The sequence below is a fragment of the Zootoca vivipara genome, chromosome 2 (assembly GCF_963506605.1).
Source record: "Zootoca vivipara chromosome 2, rZooViv1.1, whole genome shotgun sequence".
Classification (NCBI taxonomy): Eukaryota; Metazoa; Chordata; class Lepidosauria; order Squamata; family Lacertidae; genus Zootoca; species Zootoca vivipara.
In genome coordinates, this window is record NC_083277.1 from 65,309,195 (window position 1) to 65,332,539 (window position 23,345).

Here is a 23,345-nt window from a genome sequence, read left to right on the forward strand (position 1 = left end):
TAAATATTGTCTCACCAGTTTCCCAAGGCGGCTTATTCATGCCGACTCAAATTATGCATAATAAACACCATCACTTCAGTCGCCTTTACAGAGCTACGGTAGATAAGCCGAGGGTGTGTAAAAGCAGCTAAGCGGGTCTGAGTCTGGCTAGTTCCTGACTGCCTGTAAACCCTCTCAGACTCTACCTTCAAAATGAGTGTTGTTTATTGCAGTGTCACCCTTGGGGGTGCAATGATGAATGTGTCCTGGGCAACATGACCCTTTCCTGCTATACTGACCCATAGCCCAGCAGAAGAAAACAGCAGCTGCCCACAGGCTTAGGGCACCGCCGCCTTCTCCTTCCGCATGACCGAGACAGGGTTTTTGTGAGGCAGGCAATCAGCGCCTGTCCACTGACAGGCGCGAGCCACTGAAAAGCTGCAAATGGGGCAAAGAGGGCGGCGGGCCGCAGCTGGGGCTTGTAAGCCACCGCTTTGCGCGGCCTGTACCTGCCCGCGCAGGCAGGCGGGCAAGCAGGCGGGCAGGCGCTCCCCTCCCCTATTGGCTGCAGTCGCCTACAACGGCACGCGCCCGCGAGCAAGTCGCGCGCTCCCCTTCCGTTCAGCTGAGGTGTGTTTTAAATAGGCGGAAGGGCGCCCGCACCGTGCCGAGCTTTCTGGACGCCGTCCCCGCCGCCCTTCTTGCGCGCGGCAGCCAGGCGGCGCTATGCGCTCCGCTTGGAGCGGCGAGGTGCGGCACGCAAGTGGAGAAACGCAGCCTCTTGCAGCAGCAGCAGCAGCAGCAGCAGCAGCAGCAGCAGCAGCAGCAGCAGCAGCTCGATAAGCGCCGTGGAAGCGGGTGGAATAGTAACCGGGCACGGGCGGGCGCCTGAGGAGACAGCGCGCGCGGAGTTTCTGGGCACCTGAGCAGGAGGAAGGAGGGATCCGGTGGGGATTGGTTGCAAGCGGCAGATGTGCCTGAGGATTTAACCCGAGCTGGGACTTGCTGGCTGCCTTCGACGCCCATGGCTTGGCACAGCGGGGCGGGGAGTGCCTAGCTCCGGTGAGTGCAGGCGACTTTCCTCGCGGCGGACTTCTTCTCTCCGACTGGGAGGGTAGGAAAGTGGGTGAGCCGAGGAAGGAGAGGTCTGCGATTTGGGGGGCGCATTCTAGAGCCGTTTTTGGAAACCGAACGCGCTCGCGCGCACGTTCCTTTCCTACTGTCCAGATCCCACCTCGTTAGAAGAAGGCAGCCCCGCTTGAAAACTCCGAGCGGCTGGGAACGTGCCGAGCCTTTCCTGCCTCCCGCAGAGGCGGGCTGCTGCCGCGCCGGCTTCGCGCTTTGGCTCCGGTGGGCGGCGTGGCCTCTGGAGGGGATGTGCACCTTGCGCAGGAGGAGCGAGCGAGCAACCGCTCGGCTGGGCAGGCGCGGGGCTCGGAAGCGGCGTTTGACCGCAGGCCAAGCCCCGACCCCGGACGGTGGGCACGTCCATTCCAGGGCATAATAGACTGATCCAGGCATGGTTGGGGGCGGCCGGGGACGGGCACGTAGCTGAGGAACGTGGCGGGCCTTTTAACCCTATAACCATTACTCAATGGCGCAAACTTTTAATTTAATAATGCACTTTCCAATCGATTGGTGCTTGCAGCCCGAAGTGAATTAGCAAAAGGGAGCCGAGGGTTTGTGTTTTTTGTTTCGTTTGCGTTCGTCTTCGAGGTTGGTGGCGGCGTCTTCGAGGTTGGTGGTGGCGAGGTGGATGGGAGATTAATGAGGCTGACCTGGGTGTTCTCAAGGAAGGTGATGGGAACTCCTTCCGAACTGTGTGACTGGAAAGCTCGTAATGTATATTGAATTAAGTTAAATCAAAGAGGGGATCGATCTCCGAGCTGCTGAACTAGGGCTATAGGCTCTTATTGTTGTGTAGAATTAAAAGTTTCTGACCCCACCCCACCCCCTTTTAAAGGTTATTAAAGTAGTGCTGTCCTATAATGCACGACTCCTTAATTCAAAACGCTACGCCTCCATCCGTCAGTCTGGACAGCCCCTCAGTCTGAGCCGTTTCTCTGCCAAACACCGAGCCCCGATTATTTGCAGTTGCACTTGGGAGTGTGAGCCATTGTGTTTTCACTGAAGAGTGTGCCATAGACTTCTATATACCTGTGCCTTTCTTTGAGTCTTTTAACACCTGTTAGGCACCCTGCTTCTAATCGCATTATGCGGAAGTAAACACAACGAAGTCACGGGGACTTGCTTCCACGTAAATGTGTTTCAGGCAGGGCTGTTGGGAGAGACGTGCCAATCCAAGTATTTGTGCAAAGGGGAGAAATGTGGCGGCGACCAAGATGTGTATTAAAGGATATCTAGCTTACAAAAAGATCACCATGATACTAACTGGCTGTGATCTCTGCCTTGGTCTGTGTGGTGCTAGCCCTTTTTAACAGAAGCATTAGGAGAACATCATCTTGTCGGTTTGCTCTGATAGAAAAAATGGACTATCTTTATTTCTGCTGTAGATCGTAATTCCAAGCAGCTTAAATTTCAGCTTTGAAACATTTGTTTCAAGCTAAATCCTGACATGTACAGTGTCAGATCAGGTGTGATTTTTCCAGGAACAAAATTTGATCTGAATCTGACTCAGCTGTTATCAGAAAGCACAGGATAATCCCCCCTCCCTCTCACTGGAAATGTGTCTCTGGTTTGCAGACAGCTGAATGTACATTCCTAAAAATGGCATTTTATAGGATCATCAGAATAATCTACTGGTGTTTTTGAGGCGAGTGTTTTAAAAATACACACACATTCTGAAAACAAACCTCTGGATGCATGCTTCTAAATTCCTGGTTTTGCTATGATCTCAATATGAAACCCCTCTCCTATGTTTTCATAATTGTTTGGTATGGTATGAATTCTATAAATGCTGTTCTGCAGAGATCTGCTTAACATTGTGAGCAGGAATAGTAATTACTACTGCAAAGGGCCAACTGCCCTGTATTTTTAGTGGCTACTTTAATGCTACACTCTACCTACATAGTGGAAACCTAGAGTGTGGGATGATATGTGCAAATGAACTGGGCTCACATCAGAGGCGGTCTGATACAGTGAGGGCTTTGCCCATATATTTCTTTCATTTCTGACAGACCCCTTGTTCTGCTAAGAGACTCAATGCTAATCTCACACACTTGTTGCATAATTATAGGGGGGGGGACATCTGGCACTCAACATTGCATTTAAGGGTGACTTCTTTCCCTTAGCTGTGGGTTAGGTCATGAGATTTGTTCCGGTTGGATTCCTTGATGATGATATCAGGTGTTTTTAGGTCAAACTCTCTTTAATGTCATGTGAAAGAATGTAAATTTTATGTGTGAGGGAGAGAAAAATAATGTAATTGATCTCGTAAAGGTATGATGTATATGAAATGTCATACTTCTATCCATGCAACTACAGTACATGCGAGACGAATTCCCCCTTGCATTTTTAAAACCTTTGTTTTTATCTCTATGTTCACATGTATGGTTTGTAATGGTTTTCCCAGGGGTTGTCAATGTGGCCCCTGTGATGGGCACAGTAGTGCCCTTGAAGTCTTCCTTCACTGCCTACAAAGTCTCTGAGCACCTCTACATTCAGTGCCCCCTTAATCATGAGCTGGGAAATGTAGTCACTTTCCTCCCCCTTTGAAAAGTCCATTGAGCTGACGGAGGTATTTATAAGGGTGATGATGCTCTTTCCCACTTCTTCTTTTAGCTCTCTGTACTTTTCAAAACTCAGATTAATTTATGAGTTTTGTTTGGGATCTGACTTCTGTCCAGTGCCCACAGCTCTTACTCAAACATCTGAACTTTCCTGCAACCTAAAAAGGTTGGCAATACCTGACTTTACTATGAAAACCAGTGTGAGAAATAAGCTCCAGTGGCAGGTGAGGGGTAGTCCTATGCATCCCCACTTGGGTGTAAGAAAGAACCCGCACCAATTCTGAGCGCATCACTGGCTAAGCACACTTCGCTCCCCCCACCCTGGGTATTTATTCATGTGAGAATTCATTTGTACAAATATGTTTAATATGCAGGGTTTTTTTAATGGAAACGTGGAAGATGCAAAGGATGCAAAAAAAAGGTCATCATAATGTGACAGTCTATACAGTTGTGTGCACAGGTAAGCATAGATCCCCTTGGTGCCCGCAGACACAGAAGAACAGTCACCCCCATCATAAAATGCAAGTTAAGTGAAAGCTGTGCAAACAAGCCATAATTATGCCAATAATAATAGTAATAATGGAACTGTGTGGGTGCATATAGTGGAAGTGAAGTCGTTTCCAAAGGAGTAAAACAAAATCTGAAGAAATTGCTCTGGTGAGGAAATGTTATGTTTTACTTAATGTTTAATGCATAGAGTATTCGGTTGCAATGGAACTCCCTCTTGAGAACCCTTTGGGAGACGGCGGGAAGCATTTTCCTTCATGTGTTCCTAAATTCTGCTTTTTGTAGTCACAATTGGGAGATTCAAATGCCTGACTCCTACCACCCCCAGACACTCAAATGTTACATATAGAGGTCATGAAGCTGTGTGGGCAACTGTCACCTGCCGCCACCATGCCCAATGCCGCCCCCCCCCCCACCTTCACTAACCATGAGTTCAGTGCACTTGAAAAGGGATGGATTCCACACTCATATTGATCTATGTGCATAGAGCTCCACCCGCTATGTGTGTATGAGAGGTCCTGATTATCCAGGATCTTTCGTTGTGTGGAGTTCTACATGTGTAGGTCTATAACCTCCACAGTCCCATGGCACATTTGAGGGGGATCATCTGAATCCCCCATTATGAATTGCACAGCACCAGCTGATCCATCTTGGAGGTGGTGGGAGGCCACCTTTCCCCCCAATCACCAGCCTACTTTCCATGTTAGTATGAAACCGTATTTTCATACTAAAGGCAGAACTAGCCAAGGAGGCTCTTGGGGGTAAGTCTACCTGGACCAAGCTTGATTTTGCCAGTAGTCTCTGATGGAAGAGACAATCCTTTTGCAGTCATGCTGCCACTTGAAACTTTATAGGTTTATAGCTGTTTTCTAGGCCTGATGAAAATGTATCTCCTTATACGAAATGCAATCAAAGGTTTTCCTGCCCTGCTAATAGGTTTAGCCAACTTACATTTCTTTCTTTTCTGCTGCCATAATTCAGCTATTGGTTGCCTTTGTTTAAACAAGGTAATATGTTGACTGTTTTATTTTCCTCATTATGCATGGGTGCCCTGCACGTCTTATGACTTAAAATACCACCACCAAGTTGTACGCTACAAACGGAGTATATTTGGTTTTGGACTCTTTACCAGCCCTGACCACTGACCATGCACACCTGGGCTGATGAGAATTGCAGTTTCCCGTTGGAATTATTCAGGTTGGAGTACTTATACCTCTCATTTCTCTAAAACAAAACCCCACCCACCCACCCTAGGGAGCCAGATAATAAAGGCCTAGTGATTGTCCACTGAAATAGAGCCTCCCTAAGAAATCCCCTCTAAAGAAAGCAGTCACTTGATTCGGGAATGGACCCTGGCTCGATAACAGGGCACATATTTTTGATACAGAAGTTCCCAAGTTCAATCCCTGGTAACTCCAGACAACAGGATCATATAACAGGTGATGGAAGGCGTGAGAACTTGGAGAGACACTTCCAATCAAAGTAGATAACAGTGGGCTAGATGGCTCAGTGGTCTGACCTGATGCAATGCAGCTCCTTAATCTTTCTTGTCTTCCTTCCCTAGCTTGGCTTATGTGTGTGGGTGCTTGTCAACTGTTGATGCTGTGATGGTTGTGTGCATATCTACTTCTTGTTGTGACATCTAATAGCACTAGGGGCCAATGGTGTGTGCGCACACTTCTATTTCAGAGGCGTTTTGCTAGAGGATTATAAAGCATTGCCTGTCAAAGTTTAGGAAGGCCTGAAAAATCATGTTAGTTATGATGGGAGCATACAGATTCTAGTTGTAACACACACATCCATCTTTATTGGGGCGGGGTGTCCCATTTTGCCACTTGAGGTGAAACAGGATGTGTTGCCTCGGCCTGCTCTGCTGCTGGCGCTGCCGTCTTACCTGCTGGCGCTGGTGCCACTTCTCTGCCCATCCTGCAGGCTCTGCTGCTGGTAAAGAAGTGGCACTAACATTGGTGCCAATTTTGCATGAGATTGCTTTATATCTTGCATGCTCTGCAGAATCTCACACAATTTTAGATGTCCTCTACAGCTTCACAAATAAAGCAGCTAACAGGGCAGCGCTTATGAGATTCCCCGCCCAGTGCGACTGAAGTGGTCATACTCCCTTAAATCCACCTTTGCTTTAGTGTTCTGTTATTCCATGAAGCCAAGTTTCCTTAATGATTCACTGCTAAAAAGATTTTGAGTCAAGTTCAGAAAATATAATTAACACAAGGTTGATCTATTTAAAAGCCCTTAGGAATAATTAAACAGTGCTAAAGTTCTGGATGATTCAATCTGCTGAGTGATACTTGAGGAGTTTTTCTTTTAAGTTATTTACTGATTTAGTATTGTTATGAGTTTTTTTGTGGGGTGAGGGTGAATGCCTGGGCCCCCTTCTAGTTCCCAGAATAGCCAAGCTAGCTTCCTGCTAAGATAATGGGAGCACAAAGGAAGGGGTTCTGTGCAAGATGGCACAGGTAGTTCCTCAACTCACAGGTAGAAAGACAGAAGGCCAGAGGGGAGCGATGTGAGCTTAGAAGCAAAGCAGTGAGCTGGAAAGAGACTGTGAGAGCAATGTTTGATTTCTGTTTCAATCCAAGGTTGCGGCTATGGGAGAATCAAGGCCCCCTTGAGGTGTTAATGCTGTGAACCCCTCCATCGTAAACTCAGGTTGTATATATGTGTAAATAAACCACACATTATAGAGATATCTCAGTCCCCATTATACCTCATTCCAAGGTAACCAAACCCTGTGTTTGGAACTCCAGGAATCTGGCATTGCCTGGAGATTGGGGTAGCATGCAACAGTATGGTGTTTCTTTAGGTAATCTATGTGATACGTATAAGACTTAACTGAAATCAAGCTTTATTTTGTGGCCCATTGGACCTAATGGTCAGGGTTACCTTTACCTTTAGTGCATTTTAAAATGATAACTTTCCATAGCTGGAAGCCAGTTTTGTTTGTACTGTTAATATTGATCAGACAAGGAGTGTTGCTCAAGCAAGTAAGACTTCCCTGATAGGAAAGGTGTTTTTTTTTAAAAAAAAAATAGAATACATAATTACCCTGTGGGCCTTATTGACACAAAATGAATGCTAAGATGAATGCTTTTCAATTTTAGTATTAAATATTTTCCCGATGCTATTGAACCAATTGTTTCAGGGTGGACGTGATAACACACTTAGCATTGTCACACAGATTTGGTACAGGGCATAAATGAAAGTGCACCCAGGCTAGATTTACTGGGGGTGTGGAACCTGGAGCAAAAAATTTCACTAGTCTTCCCTGTAACAGTATGTAACTGCAGTAGCTCCATAGCGCTGGAGAATACTATACTTTAAGCATGAAGGGGATAATTAAAAGTGCAAGGATGAGGAGGCTATGGGCATGAGACCAACAGTTACTACTTGAGGAAGGAGAGGATCTGGATTTAAAGACAAAAACCATAATAATAATAATAATAATAATAATTAATAATTAATTTATTATTTATACTTTATATTATTTATTAGTTTCCCCAGCCACTCTGGGCGGCTTCCAACAGAAAAATAAAATAAAATAGTTGATTATATATTAAAAGCCTCCCTAAACAGGGCTGCCTTCAGATGTCTTCTAAAAATCTGGTACTGTAGTTGTATTTCTCTTTGACATCTGATGGGAGGGCATTCCACAGGGCGGGCGCCACTACCGAGAAGGTCCTCTGCCTGGTTCCCTGCAACTTGGCTTCTCACAATGAGGGAACCGCCAGAAGGCCCTCGGTGCTGGATCTCAGTGTCTGGGCAGAACGGTGGGGGTGGAGGCACTCCTTCAGGTATACTGGGCCGAGGCCGTTTAGGGCTTTAAAGGTCAGCACCAACACTTTGAATTGTGCTCAGAAACGTACTGGGAGCCAATGTAAATCTTTCAAGACCAGTGTTATGTGGTCTTGTTAGGAAAAAAATACTGCTTTGTTTATTGTCAGATTGCAGTTGTACTTTATTTATATGCCATCAATCTGATGGCAATAAAAATAAAATAAAATAAAATGGTTGCCCCAGCCATTCTAGGGGATGACACCCACCCCCAAAAAATAAGGACATTGAAGTCGTAGGTTATAACCCATCTGGTTGGCAAGTTGAGTCAAACTATGATCACAGAAGCTTAGTTCTGGCTGGCTAGTGGTGTAGTGGTGCATGAAGGTCAACAGTAGTGTTACCAGCTCTTGAAATCAAAGATTCTGGTACCTGAGAAGAGTCTTCGCACAGAGCTGGGACAGACCCCAACAGAAAAGCTGACATGGACCTTTTTCATGTCATTACATGTCCCAGCCACCAAGCATACCATCCGTACGAGATATAATGTCCCCGTGCATCAAACCCCATGTTTCCAGGCTAAAGCTCCGCCAATAGTGAGAAAGAACAAAGTACTAACAGGAGCCACAGAGCAGAGTAGCTCTGTGAGGCAATCCATGTATACTTGGATCAGGTAACATGCATGCATCATATGGTAAAGAATTAAGGCACACAGGAAAGATCCTTAAAAAATTTCTTTATCTGTTTTAAAGGTACAGAACCTTCTCATAATGGGATACTGAATTGGATAAACCCCTAATTTAAAGCACCCTCCCCTGACCTGGTGCCTACAACTCCCATCAACAACACAGTAGCCAAGAGTGGGTTTTCTTTCCATTCAGTTCTGCTACTCAGAATCACGCTCCCAGCATCACTACCCCTAGTACTAGTGGAAATCCCAATTTTTGTTCAAGTTAAATGTTCATATTCTTCTTTCTTCTTCAATGGGCCTTTCATCTGGCTCTGCATTGACATTTAACTTGAATATTATGGAGGCTGATTTACTGAGATGAACACCATTTTTACACCTAGATAAGTACTGGATAAGTCCATGGGACTCTTGAGAGTCCCATGGACTGCAAGAAGATCAAACCTATCCATTCTTAAGGAAATCAGCCCTGAGTGCTCACTGGAAGGACAGATCCTGAAGCTGTAGCTCCAATACTTTGGCCACCTCATGAGAAGAGAAGATTCCCTGGAAAAGACCCTGATTTTGGGAAAGATGGAGGGCACTAGGAGAAGGGGACGACAGAGGACGAGATGGTTGGACAGTGTTCTCGAAGCTACCAACATGAGTCTGACCAAACTGCGGGAGGCAGTGGAAGACAGGAGTGCCTGGCGTGCTCTGGTCCATGGGGTGACGAAGAGTCGGACACGACTAAACGACTGAACAACAACAACGACAAGTACTACTGGGGTTGAGCTTGGGTAATTTAACCATGTCAACCATTGGAGTCTCATTTTTTTCTTCTGGATAATGGGTCTAATGACAGCTTGCATAAGTATCTGGGGTAACCTGAAGCCTAATGACTGTTTGCACAGCATTTTGTAGATGAAAGGCACCCCATGTTAATTAGGAGAGGGATCCCTGATGCACATAGAGGTAACATGTTTATATTAAATTTTGTTTACATTAAATACTTTGGTTAAACATATTGGAAGGGTTTGTTTTCTATATCTGAGGGCTGCAGGCTTCATCATAATGATTTCTGGGAGCTATGGCTTTTATTGGTTTTCATGACATTTCATGTAGGCATTGGAAGCTTTGATGGTGTAGGGCAGGCATAGGCAAACTCTGGCCCTCCATATGTTTGGGACTACAATTCCCATCATCCCTGACCACTGGTCCTGTTAGCTAGGGATGATGGGAATTGTAGTCCCAAACATATGGAGGGCCAGAGTTTGCCTATGCCTGGTGCAGGGTCTCAATGCAGAGAACATGGTGGGAGCAATGCAGCCTCTAGAGAGAATTCTTCCTGTTTTGAAGATCACACCATGAGTGCAACAATAATCCAAATAAGATTGGTTATCTGGCCTGATTCCCCCCCTTAAATTCTCACTACCTTATTTAAAGGGTAACTAGGTGAAAGCTGCCACCACCATTAAACTCTCTCTCTCCTTGCCTCTCTCCTTCTTTGGGTGCATTTCTCCTTTCCATCCTCCCCCAGAAAATGGCCCCAAACAGATCAACTGAAAATATAAGCACAGCACTAGCATGAAGATGGGGTGATTTGGCTGTGTTGCTGTCTTCAGTGGTCCTCACTTGAACCTCTGTGGGGAGGGGAGTGGGTACCTGTGCTGATTACCCCTTAAGTAGTGATTTCATTTCAGCTATGACAAACACTATTAATAATAATCACTTTTTTATACTGCCCTTCATCTGAGGATCACAGGGCAGTTTACAATATAAGAACACAAAAGTACACCACATAGTAACCAAAAACAGTACCCTGACCCCACATTTTAAAGGGGCATAAATTGATTAATCAGCCGAAGGTCTGGTTATAGAGAATCATTTATGCCTGGCACCTAAAGATACGTAATGAAGGCGCCAGGTGAGCCATGAGGGGCAGCACTCCACAAATGTGGAGCCACCTTGATTTTTATATCCAATCCTCATTTCCCTATAAGTTTAATAAAATATTTCTAAGTTGGATTATGGAGTTGGCAGCCTGTGTTAAGACCCTATGGAGCAATCTCCCACATGCTTGGTCACTTTGGCTGCACCCCCCAGATGCAGGGAAAGGAAGGAGGAAACACAGGTTGAACATCACACAGTGGCACCTGTGGAGTTTGTTGGCAGCTGGGTGGTGGTAGTTGTCTCTTTATAGGTGGTTTCTTTTTTGCAATGGACAATGCTAGGGAACAGTGACAGCAGTAGCTGGTGTGGTGGGGGAGAGCTGTTGAGCCCCATCCTGACAGTGGCCATCTGGCCCAGAGGTGGGGCAGGGCAGGGCAGGGCAGTGGAGAGGCTGGGGCTGTATAGGTGCTGGATTGGCTCCACTGGTGCCTCTGCACAGGTCTAGCCTCACTACCACCCTGCCTTCTCCAGCACCATCCAGATAGGGATGGGGGAGAACTTTGATTCAGTCCACAATGGAAGGTGAACTTACCTGATTTGCACTTTTATGAACAGCACGTGAACCGAAACCAATCCATCCTTCAAAATTTGCACATCTCTGAATTTTGCAACAGAGATCTCTGGCCACGAAATGTATGCAAAAAGGCATATGCTGGGATTGTTGTTGTTTAGTCATTTAGTCGTGTCCGACTCTTCATGACCCCATTCACCATAGCACGCCAGGCACTCCTGTCTTGCACTGCCTCCCACAGTTTGGTCAAACTCATGTTCGTAGCTTCGAGAACACTGTCCAACCATCTCGTGCTCTGTCGTCCCTCTGTCGTGCTGGGATTAAGTGTGCATAAAAATGCATACTGTATATTAGTGAAAGATAACCTACAAGAAATGCATTCTATTAGGGAAATTTGCTTTGCATAAATATCTGTATTAAGAGAAAATCATACCAAAATGCTGGTGGAAATTGTGAACTGAGGTGGACATGTGGCAATCTGAGTTTACAGTTAATAAAAGTGAGAAACAAAAATTGACAGATTCACCCATCCCTGACTTCAATTGGAGCTCTGATTCCTATGGTATTTGGGGAGGGCGGCTCCACTCTACCCCATTGACTGCTACTTAACAGCAGACTTTCCCACAGGTTACAGTCCCTAAGATTCCCTCTTACTCAGAAGTAAGAGCGATGAGGAAAGTGATGGCAAGAGAGAGAGAGCATGGCATGCAGCCTGCCTTTCAGGGCGGGTGCCCAGTCATTAGGAAGTGGTGCAGTTAATGACTATGGTAGTACTATGTTGTGACAATGTTTTCTTTGCACCTCTATGCTTCTTTATTAATCATCAATTGGTACCATTATAAAGACTACTTTCCATCTTGTGTGGCATGTGTGTAACTTTGGAGCCGATGATGCAGGTAAACTTTATGGCAGTGAAGGATTGAATCTAATGGATATTCACTCAGCCATCTCTTCTGTCTGATCTCAACATTGTCCTGCAGCTCTGTGTTCTGTACTTGAGGATGGCAGGCACTGGAGCAGGCAGGATATGCAAGGGGGGGGCAATGTGTTGGTCAGTACTCTGAGCCAGCTTTAAGGCTAGTTGGCACTGAATGATATTTGCAGACAACACCACATTTATATATTAGGCGTACCACAGTATTGAGCCAACAGCTAGTAGGCATATCATAGCTGTTTCAGATTTCTGACATTTAACTAATGTCATTTGTGACTCATCTTGCGTTTTCTGCCTGGTTTTGTTTAGTTTTTATTTCAGCACATTCTGAACTGTATATAAATAGAGACTGGCTGAAAATTTAAATACAGAACTATCCAGTTGGCATTTTTCTCACACTGCTTGTGGCTAGTGAAGTATGACTTCCTGACTGCTATGGAAGGGGTTGCTTGCTTCCAAGGCCAAACTGGATGGTGTAAGAAATGTGTGATCATGTTTCATGTACCTTTTACAAAAAGAAAGAGATGGCAGTTACATGGCATTCAGGAACAGGGTGATGACATGTGGGAAGGGGAACCAGTGTGTTATAGTGGTTACAGGATCAAACTGGGACTCAGGAGACCAGGGCTCAAATCCCCACTTGACATAAAGCTCACTTCATTTTTTAGAAACACACGCCAAATCCATTCTCTCTATAGAAACTTCAATTTGTCCCCTTCTAATACAGGTGGCGCTATGGGTTAAACCACTGAGCCTAGGGCTTGCTGATCAGAAGGTCAGCGGTTCGAATCCCTGTGACGGGGTGAGCTCCCGTTGCTTGGTCCCAGCTCCTGCCAACCTAGCAGTTCAAAAGCACGTCAAAGTGCAAGTAGATAAATAGGAACCGCTACAGCGGGAAGGTAAACGGCTTTTCCGTGTGCTGCTCTGGTTCGCCAGAAGTGGCTTTGTCATGCTGGCCACATGACCTGGAAGCTGTACGCCGGCTCCCTCGGCAAGTAATGCGAGATGAGCGCGCAACCCCAGAGTCGGTCACGACTGGACCTAATGGTCAGGGGTCCCTTTACCTAATACTTTATAAGACCCCCATAGCTGATTTGGGGCACCAATTTGTCACTACGTCTGAGGAAAAACAGAGTGCAGCTAAAAAGGAGAATTAAGTTGCTTGTGCATCAGCTGCTCATTTTTTAGAACTGCCTGTTAACCTCTGAGGAATGGATTAGGCACTTGGATGGGATGGGTTTTTATCAATGTACCGGTAGCTTCAGCAAAGCAGTCCCATTTTAGAAAGGTGTCAAAGAATACGTTTAGTTGAGGAGGACCTAAGTGCATATAGTGTTATGAATTGGAAATTAATCTATTGTCTTCCTCCATTAGCAGTCTTTTAAATTAACAGAATTTTAACATTCGTTGCTTGTTATGTGCACTGAATGGGCTCTTGGCTTTCCACCCCCTCTAGTAACAAAGACTGTCTGTCAGTTTCAGAATGTAGTGTGTTCCTCCTTCGCACTACTACTAAGGCACTTAACACATTAGAACCTAATTACTAGACAGTAATCCTTTCTAAGGTGCAAGCTTTTCTATTGAACATGGAATATGTGCTTACCCACATGCATCTTTGCTGCCTATTTCCTCCGGGGGTCATTCATGACAAAAAAACTTTGAAACTGGGATTATGAAACGTGACAGCAGCTCTCATCCTGCAGATCAACTTCATCCTGGCTTCTGCCACTGGTGCATTTTGTTTGTGATAATTACATTTCTGCCGCCCTACTAAAAAAATCTCTGATTGGATTTCAAAAGAATCTCATTTGAAATCTGAAACAAAATATAGCCTTTCTTGCCACTTACACATTTCTTTGCTCATTCAGTCCACACACATTTGTCCTTGCTTGCAAGGTTATCAAATAGCTAATATACATATTTTTAAATTATTGGTATTTATAGTGTCGCATGACACCCCAATCTGAATGGTGCAAGATTCCAGGGGTTCCAGGCACTTATAGAGTTCGCAGTTCTTTCAGAATGAGGCACAGTGGAGACTGGTGTCTTTATGATATAAGATTTATTTACACATATGTGTGATCACGTTTCATGTGCCTTTAAAAAAAAGAAAGAAATAGAAGGGGGAACACTTGAGACTACGATGGAGGGGTTCAGAGCATTAGCACCCCAAAAAGGGTCTTGTTTCTCCCACAGCTGCAGCCTTGGCTCTGTCTCTCTCCCTACCTTGCTGCTTTTCTTCTGATTCATATCACTGCAACTCTCAACTCTGGCTTTGTCCACAAGTTGACAGAGGGGCCCCACCCATTTGCCACCTTACACAGAGCCCCTTTCCTTTCTTCCCCTTAATGGCCCATCACCCAGGCAATTGCTTCACCAGGAAGCTAGCCTGGCTTATATATTTAACACCTGCTGGATTCAGAGGCTAGAAAGGTCTTAGCAGACATCCTGCTTCCCTGCCTCACATGGGACAGGAGGGGGCAGCTGCCCCTCCCTAGAGAAGCAAAAAAAGGGGGGAGCTCCTGCGCAGCAAAAAAAAAACAGCCGGCAGCGGAGAGCGGAGTTGCAGTGTTCATCCTCAGTGTGGACCTTTCCCTGGGACAGGGAAGGATTGCTGGGTCACCTCTGTTGGTTTTTGCATCGTAAAGGTTCCCTCTAAGTCCCTTTCTAGCCAGCAGCTAAATCACTCTAATCCTAGTTACATTGTTTTGCTTTTGTTATTGTTGCTTGATTATTTTACTCTCATAGCTGCTAGTTTATGCTCGCCTTGCATAAAGAGTAAATAATGCTCTATAATAATCGGTAGTAGTAATAGTAGTAGTAGTAAGAATGATAATAATAATAATAATATTTAATATAGAAAATAAATAAATAAAATTCTATCAATAATAAATTATATTCTTCAAATCTCCAGTAAATTGTCGAGATTACTAAATGACCTTTGGCCTAATTACTTAACCTAATTTTAGAGCTATACCACAGTGAAGATAGCCTGCTTTGCATCCAGAAGGTCCCTGGCATCTCTAGGTAGGATTGGGAATCTTCTTTATGAAACTTGTAGGTTCAATCCCCATATGGGAGAGCCGCATATTATTGCATTACAGGGGGTTGGACTAGATGACCACTAGGACCCCCTCGACTCTGAGGTACTTTTCTGGGCAGAATAGCAGTGCTATTAACGCCAAGGTTGCAGGTTCTATCCCCATATGAGAAAGCTGCATATTATTGCGTTACAGGGGGTTGGACTAGATGACCCCCAGGGCCCCATCAAAACTTTGAGGTACTATTCCTGGGTTGACAGGATAATAGTGCTGATAACCCCTATGATGCAAGTTCAATCCCCATTTGGGCAAGCTGCATATTATTGGTTGGCAGGATAGTAGTGCTGATAAAGCCAAATTTTTGCAGGCCCAATCCCCATATGGGATAGGTGCATGTTCTTGCATTACAGGGGGTGGGATTAGATGACCACCAGGAGCAGATGTAGCTTGGGGGTCGCTTAACACCATAATCTTCAACATTTTCTGAGGCAAAGAGGGGCACCCTACCATACTCTCCTCCGGTGAGAGTACTCCTTAATTTTCCTACATCTTTAAAAGATGTGGTTATTGAATTCAGTTTTGTTCCTGGTGAAGAGTTTGTGTAGCACAGTAGTCTGCTTTAACCAGTGTACATGGTGGCAGGACTGTATATGCATTACTATACCACACAACTGCCGGTTTGTTTAGTCCAGGTACGTAAAAAGGCCGCACCAAACAAACCTCAACATTTTCTTCAAACCCAAGAAAAATGATATTAGTATAAGACATGTAATTAGAATAGAAATTTTAAAAAATTCAAGCAAATAATTGTAATAACTACCGTATAACTACCGTAATAAAACACTGCTATAATTATATATAATAAAATTTTGGTTTCATTCGCCTTTTCCGTGCTGAAATGTCACAACCTGGATGACCATGGCTTGCCCCCCCCCCCAGATTTGTTCCTGGGTACGCCCATGCTGCCTCAAACACATACCTATAACATCCAATGAGGTCTGCCCTCATTGGGACTTCTTGTTTATCTTCTCTCCCCTCCAGACCCCCTGCTCCCCCAAAATCTGCTCTTGGGGGGTCCCCCAGGTCAATGGAGAAAATTTGAGGGGCTGGTTAAAAAGAATAAGCCTTGCTGCATAAGCAGACACTTGTACTACATTGGATCTTTCCCCATACCTTGTAGTTTATGGGAGGAATTCAGCATAGTGTCATTACCATTGTTCCATCAGCACAAGGTTTTCAGCTTGCCAGATTGAATAATCTCCCTCCCAGTGCTATCCTTGGGGTTCTCCTGACCCCACTGAGCCAATTTCTGGAGGCACAGGGCAGGAGGAAAGAGAAGGGCAAAAAGCACTGTTGCTCTAGACTGAGAACCTCTTTGTGAGGGCGCCCACTAACAGGACTAGTTTGTTGAAAGTTCACGCTGCAGCTAAAAAAGAACTAGGACTGCAACAGAAAAGGGCAGCAATATTTTTTTAAAAAAATGCTGACTTTCTGATGTGCACTCCAGATTCTTCCTTTGTAAATGTAACTTTAATTCAAGCTGGGGATGCAGAGGATAGTCTTTCGCAGACAAGGCTCAAGCTGTAGTTGCAAAGGAAAAATTATCCCTTTACATCCCTGGCTTGTATTCAAACGATCTTCCTTTGAGTTGAAACTGCATCTGCAAAGCAAGAAAGGAAAGAATTGGGTGTGTACATAAAGTGCACTCCCATCTCTTTCCTTTGAAGTTGAATCACCTGGTGTTAGGTGATTGAGAGTGGGGTAGCCTCACCCACTTGTTGAAGTTGCCCATGGTGTATAGGTGAGCTCAGGATCTGACCCACTGACTAGATCTCTGCCACACCCTGCCCTAAAGATATATTTAGGCTTTCCGGTGATGTTTTGGTGTAATAAATGTCATGTTTTCAGAGATCAAAGATGATAAAAATTCAGATGTTATGTGATTAGAATAACATGGAAGTCGGGTCCAGGCATTTTAGAGGGGAGGCTGTCAGTTTTCTTACATGGCATGTAGATTTTTATGTGAACACGCACAGAAGAATGCATGCATTTGAAGTAATTTTAGATGGCTGTAAGTGAAGACATTGTGACAACTGCTGTCAATAAAATGACATTTGTTCTGAGGAGCAGATGGTACTCTGGAAGTGACAAATGGATTCAGTTTGAGTGCAATTGAAGCATAGCACTAGATACGTAATAGTAAAATCCCACTGAAACCCATGAACCTGCACAATCCATTTTATATTTAAACATACACAGGTCTGCATTTAGAAATATCAGCAACTCTGAGTCAAAGCCCTCTTCAATCAACTTCCATCCATGCACTTGGATGGGTATTGGAGCAGAGGGCATTGGTGCTGTTGGCCTTGTCCCGGATAATCTTGGCGGCATCATACTTTGCTACGACTGAATTTAGAGCCCCATACAAAACAACAGCCAAACATTACTAACTCAACACCAGGGAATATAGGTGAAAACTTAGCTATTGAGTTTGTGTGTGTGGATGAGAAGGATGGAGAAAGTTACTTGAATTGGCTTAGAGCAGGCATCCCCAAACTCGTCTTTCTAGCTGTTTGGGACTACAACTCCTATCATCCCTAGCTAACAGGACCAGTGGTCAGGGATGATGGGAGTTGTAGTCCCAAAACAGCTGGAGGGCCGAGTTTGGGGAAGCCTGGCTTAGAGGGATCAGGGCCATCTGAGCATAATGATCAGCAGTCTCTCAGGCATTTATACAAGGGTGGGAGACAGGAAAGGAGGCATCTCACAGCGGAGGAGTGCTGGAGGTGTCCTCACTGATGAGGATAGTGAAGCTATTGAGAAGTGTCCCTCCATCAGCATGGCAGTGGATGAATTCCACCTGCTGCAGCCTTCCTCTGGCAACTTCCTCTGCCTCTTCCATAGTTGTAGATGTCCCTTGTGTAGCACAGGAAAATGCTCTGTGTGGTTGCATTCTCTCCAGCTGCCATATTTCCAGCATCCTACTTTGAATCTAGATTTCGGTCAAAGTAGAATCCTGTTGGCCATTCATTGCGTCACCCGATCTCTGTTGGGTTGGTAGCTGCTATCTGGAATGGCAAAACTGCAACACAGCAAAGAGTAGACCAATAGCTGCCTCCCTCTGGCTTAGCAAATATGATAAAGTCTCCATTGGGCTAGTCTTGTAACTCTGGAGCAGGGTAAACAACCAAAGTAACTTTCTGCCCTGTGGCATGTGCTAGGGTGCAGTTTCTAAGTTCTATAGTGAACTTTTAAGTTCCATCTGAAACTGCCACATCAACATGCTGGCTTTCTTATTTGGCATTTACTTAAAGCTGGAATATAAATGGAGTTGAGTACTTAATGGAGTCTTACAGAGGTCATGCTTTTTTCTCCAGAATAGCCTGTCAAGCCAGATTTGCAACTTTATTTCCTAAAAGCCATTTCAATTCATCAACTTTGAAATTGAGCCCATTTACAAATAAGCATTTCGGTCTACACCTGGCAAATTCCAGTAGGTCTCTGAATGAGCAACTCACAAAGTACAGAGGTAGTATTTAGAGACAGAACAAATTTGCACAAAAACCTACAAATGGACTTTTGCTATTTGGAGCTTTTCATTACACACACACACACACACACACACACACACACTGTCTTCCTATTTCTGTTTATCAACAAGTTTGAGCTTCCTTCCCTTCCTTCCATGTCACACTTTAGCATGACCAAGAAACAGATCCAAATGGAAAAGCTATTGATGGAAGATGCATTGGTTTTCTCATGGACTTTGGTGAGCTCAAGTAAATGGGTTGCAACCAAAGATGCAATTGAGAGCAACCTTTTAGAGGCCCCGTGACAATGGATCAAAATGTCGATTTGATATTGAAAGAAAATCACAATCAAGCTTTCTTAATTCAACGATATCCCGTTAGCGCACGCACATGATAAACCTCCAGATATGAAGCTTTCTGTGAATCGGTGTGTTGCGAGTTCCCACCGACTTCAGATCCTAGTAGAATATTTGAGAGCAGCCGAGTAGAAGTTTCAAGGTAAATTGTGAGGGGGGACCCAAGATTTCTACTGCCTAGGGGCCTCCACAGGGTTTAATCTGGCACTATTGCCTTGGCATAGCAGCTGCACAGTTTCATGGTTCTAGACTAACAGCCTCTGCTGCTTTCCAGAGCCCTCCAGTAAGGACATTCCACCCACCTCTCCCCCCCTCCTCCAAGAAACACAGCTGCAGAAGTTGCTAACTCCTCATTTACTGTCGCAAACTGCCACTGTCTGAATGTTTACATCTAGCAGTGGTGTTGGGACTATGTCATGGCCCCTTCGTGTGTGTGAAAATGGAATGGACAATTGTCGTTTTTGAGGGTTTGTCTTCCTAGGAGAAGCAGAAGGGGAAGTAATTTGGCTGCAAAACATTTCACACCACCCATTGCAATGCTCACAAAATGGCTAACTTTGAGCTAGAAGGACCCTGCAGATGACAAAACACTTCATTCCTTCATTTAGTAACACCTACGCAGAAAACTGCTTTCAGCTAGTCATTCAGCAGTCAGTGTCGCTCAAAATGGTTACATTCCCCCAGACATTGTCTGATGCTCTTGTTGTAATGCTGGAGCCTTTTTATCACTGTTGGCAGCTTTTCCTCTGGCTGCACATTGTATTTCAGTATGACAACATCCTGCTATGAAAAGAGCTGTAATAATACATTAATGCGTACTACAAGCTCTAAATGCAGCCTCATGAGTGGTTCATATTCCAAATGGCCAAGCACTGGTGGGGATATATAGTGATTATGCATAAAACAACCGTTGTAAAGCCTCCAGAAATCAGCCTCTGACACATTTATTTTAGCCCACTTTTTGATCAATTAAATTTAGCTGTGATGTTTTATCCAGTATATAAAACAGATTGTATAATTTTAGACTGGTATCATTAACATGAGGTTGTAGATCCGTGGTGTGCCACACTGGTGTGGCTGGAGAGGATGACAAGTGTGGTGGGAAGATTCAGTGACAAAGAAATATTTAAACATTTCAGTGTACTGTAGTACAATAAGCCAAACCTTGGATTGGCTGCCATGCTGCACTGACCTGACACACCCAAGGAGAAGCAAAGTGGCTGCAATCTGTGCCTGAGCCTAGCCAAGGCATCCCCAAACTTCGGCCCTCCAGATGTTTTAAGACTACAATTCCCATCTTCCCCGACCACTGGTCCTGTTAGCTAGGGATCATGGGAGTTGTAGGCCAAAGCATCTGGAGGGCTGCAGTTTGGGAATGCCTGGAGCCAGTAGGAAAGAACTTTCCTGTTGTTGTTTTCCAATCAAAATGTTCAAAACCCAACTCTGCAGCTGCATTTTTAATATTCCCTTGTCTTTTCTTTCCACGGCTAGAATAGCAGCAGGCGGGGAAATGGCTGTCAAGGAAAGGGTTAAGCAGCTTCACCCTGTACTGCAGTGGTTCTCAAAGGGTGTGACAGGAGAGGATGGCAAGCACAATGGGAAGATTCAAGGGCAATCCACATTATATTTTGGGAAATTCATTTTCTTATGTAGCTGCATTATTTTATACTTTCTCGATGCCCCATGTTCATATTGTAAAGTACTGGTAGTTGTACTCTCTGTTATAAATCAAGCACTGCTAAGAGTTGTTTCTTTTTGTTATCCAGTGTCTTGCTTGTCAATAAACAATTCAGTGTGGCACAATTTTTATTCCGAAAGTGTGGCCCATGGAGAAAGTGTGAGAACCAGATTTACCTTACTGACTCTACATACTAGTACAAAACAGTGCAGCATTTACAATAGGTAAGTACTGGTTGCTTGGGGGCTATGTGCACACCATACATTTAAAGCACATTACTTTCCCCAAGAATCCTGGGAATTGTAGTTTGCCCCTCACAGAGCTACAATTCCCAGCACCCTTTAGTTTTGAGGATTCCTTGGAGGAAGTCGTGTTTTAAATATATTGTGTGCACTCAGCCACAGTCTGACAGCAGCACCCTAACCATGTCTACTCAAAGGTAAGACCTATTGAGCACAGTGGGACTCACTACCAGGAAAGTCAGGTTAGGACTGTAGCGGAAATCTGCATCAAATCTGCTATTGTATTTAACCAATCCAGTTAATGCTAATATGCATTGTTGTTGTTTAGTCGTGTCCAACTAGATTTTGGATCAAAATCTGGATAAAGGTAAAGGTAAAGGGACCCCTGACCATTAGGTCCAGTCGTGACCGACTCTGGGGTTGCGCGCTCATCTCGCATTATTGGCCGAGGGAGCCGGCGTATAGCTTCCAGGTCTTGTGGCCAGCATGACAAAGCTGCTTCTGGCAAACCAGAGCAGCACATGGAAACGCCGTTTACCTTCCCGCTGTAGCGGTTCCTATTTATCTACTTGCATTTTGACGTGCTTTCGAACTGCTAGGTTGGCAGGAGCTGGGACCGAGCAACGGGAGCTCACCCCGTCACAGGGATTCGAACCGCCGACCTTCTGATCAGCAAGCCCTAGGCTCAGTGGTTTAACCACAGCGCCACCTGGGTCCCAGGTCTGTACACTGAGGACCTTTCCATCTAGAAAATAGAAACAAAGGAATCAATAAATCTGGATACTTCCTACCTATTTCCAAGTTAATTGTTGTTGTTGTTTAGTCGTTTAGTCGTGTCCGACTCTTCGTGACCCCATGGACCATAGCACGCCAGGCACTCCTGTCTTCCACTGCCTCCCGCAGTTTGGTCAGACTCAATGTTGGTAGCTTCGAGAACACTGTCCAACCATCTCATCCTCAGTCGTCCCCTTCTCCTTGTGCCCTCAATCTTTCCCAGCACCAGGGTCTTTTTCAGGGAGTCTTCTCTTCTCATGAGGTGGCCAAAGTATTGGAGCCTCAGCTTTATGCATTACCGGCCTCCATCTGTGCTACAGGGGATACAATTTGATACCAGTTTTGGTGTACTGATTTGATGGAGCATGAATACAGGAAGGCCATTAACAAAGGGTTGTCCTTTGGTCTACTACTCCCTTCCCCTGCCTCTATTGATTCCTTTGTTTCTATTTTCTAGATGGAAAGGTCCTCAGTGTACAGACCAAACTTCTAATTCTTTGTGGCTGGGAAGACCTAGACTCAAATCCTAACTCAGCACCAAAGCTCACTGGATAGGCATGGGCCAGTTAATAGCTCTCAGTCTAGGTGGAGACAGAAGAACTTTGTAGCCTCTGTCTTGAGCTCTTTGGATAAAAAGTGGAATGGAAAGGTTGGAAATAAATAATTTGTAAAATGCCATGTACATGGAAACAACATAACAGCAGCAACAACAGAAGATAATTAATTGAAAGAATCAGATAATTAAAAATCACACATAGTAACACATGCTTTAAAAAGATGGGGGTGAATTTAACAACCCTCTTAGGGGGAAAATAAGGCAGTTGCCTAACATTTAGGGTACTACTTAATATATATTACTTTGCAAATATCTACCTTGGATTGGGATTTGATATTGAATGTTCAGATATAGAACCTTTTTGCCATTGACTTGCACCTTAGAATAAAGATACTCTGTATTCAAAGTATATCCCCCTCCTCACCCTGCAATGGATTATTTGTGATAAGATCTAATTTCACTTGGGAAGCCTTTGCTGCAGTCAGGAGGACTCCACATTTCTGCCGATTGATGTGCAATCCTACGTGATAAAAAGCTAAAGTAGCTTGTTTTCATGTATTTCCTTCACTGCTGTTGGAGTGGCTTCAAATTAATCATCAGATGGAGAGTCTGCAAAGCTGCTGTTGCCTGTGCAAGAGATAGCAAACCTCTGCAGTTCATAACATAACAAGCATTTTTCTTGGTGTCCATTATCTAGATAACGATGCTAATGTGGATGCCATGTCGCTCATTTTTGGCCCTTGCCTTTTATTTATAATTTCCAGGTCACTTCCACACTCTCCTTTTCTGCCTAATAATGCTGCTTCCTGCTGTTCTGCTAATAACAGCTACTTCTGAAACGCAGTCGTGCATGCTAACTGAAGTCCTGGGACCATGTTGCATAGTTATCTATTTTGGACAAGCTGTCATGTAGAAGGAGCTATCTTACATTGTTGCTTGTAGCTGTGAATCCTCACCATAAAGAGAGAGAGAGAGAGAGAGAGAGAGAGAGAGAGAGAGAGAGAGAGAGAGAGAGAGAGAGAGAGAGAGAGAAAGTGGTTCCACCAGAGAAAATTTGGAATAGGGGAGAAAGTGATGAGTAAGAGAGCAGACATGCATCAGATAATTTTGTTTGTTCATTTATTGCATGTATTGTTGTT

The 23,345-nt window shown here is 44.7% G+C and overlaps 1 protein-coding gene across 2 annotated transcripts in view; it reads left to right on the plus strand.

Moving 5' to 3' along the window:
- Positions 1–838: 838 nt before the first annotated feature.
- RASGEF1C (RasGEF domain family member 1C) overlaps positions 839–23,345 on the plus strand; it is a 90,125-nt gene continuing 67,618 nt past the window's right edge. For both annotated transcript variants that reach the window (XM_035105596.2, XM_035105595.2), the window contains exon 1: positions 839–1,041. The gene's annotated coding sequence lies outside the window, so the exon portion shown is untranslated. The remainder of the gene's footprint in view (positions 1,042–23,345) is intronic.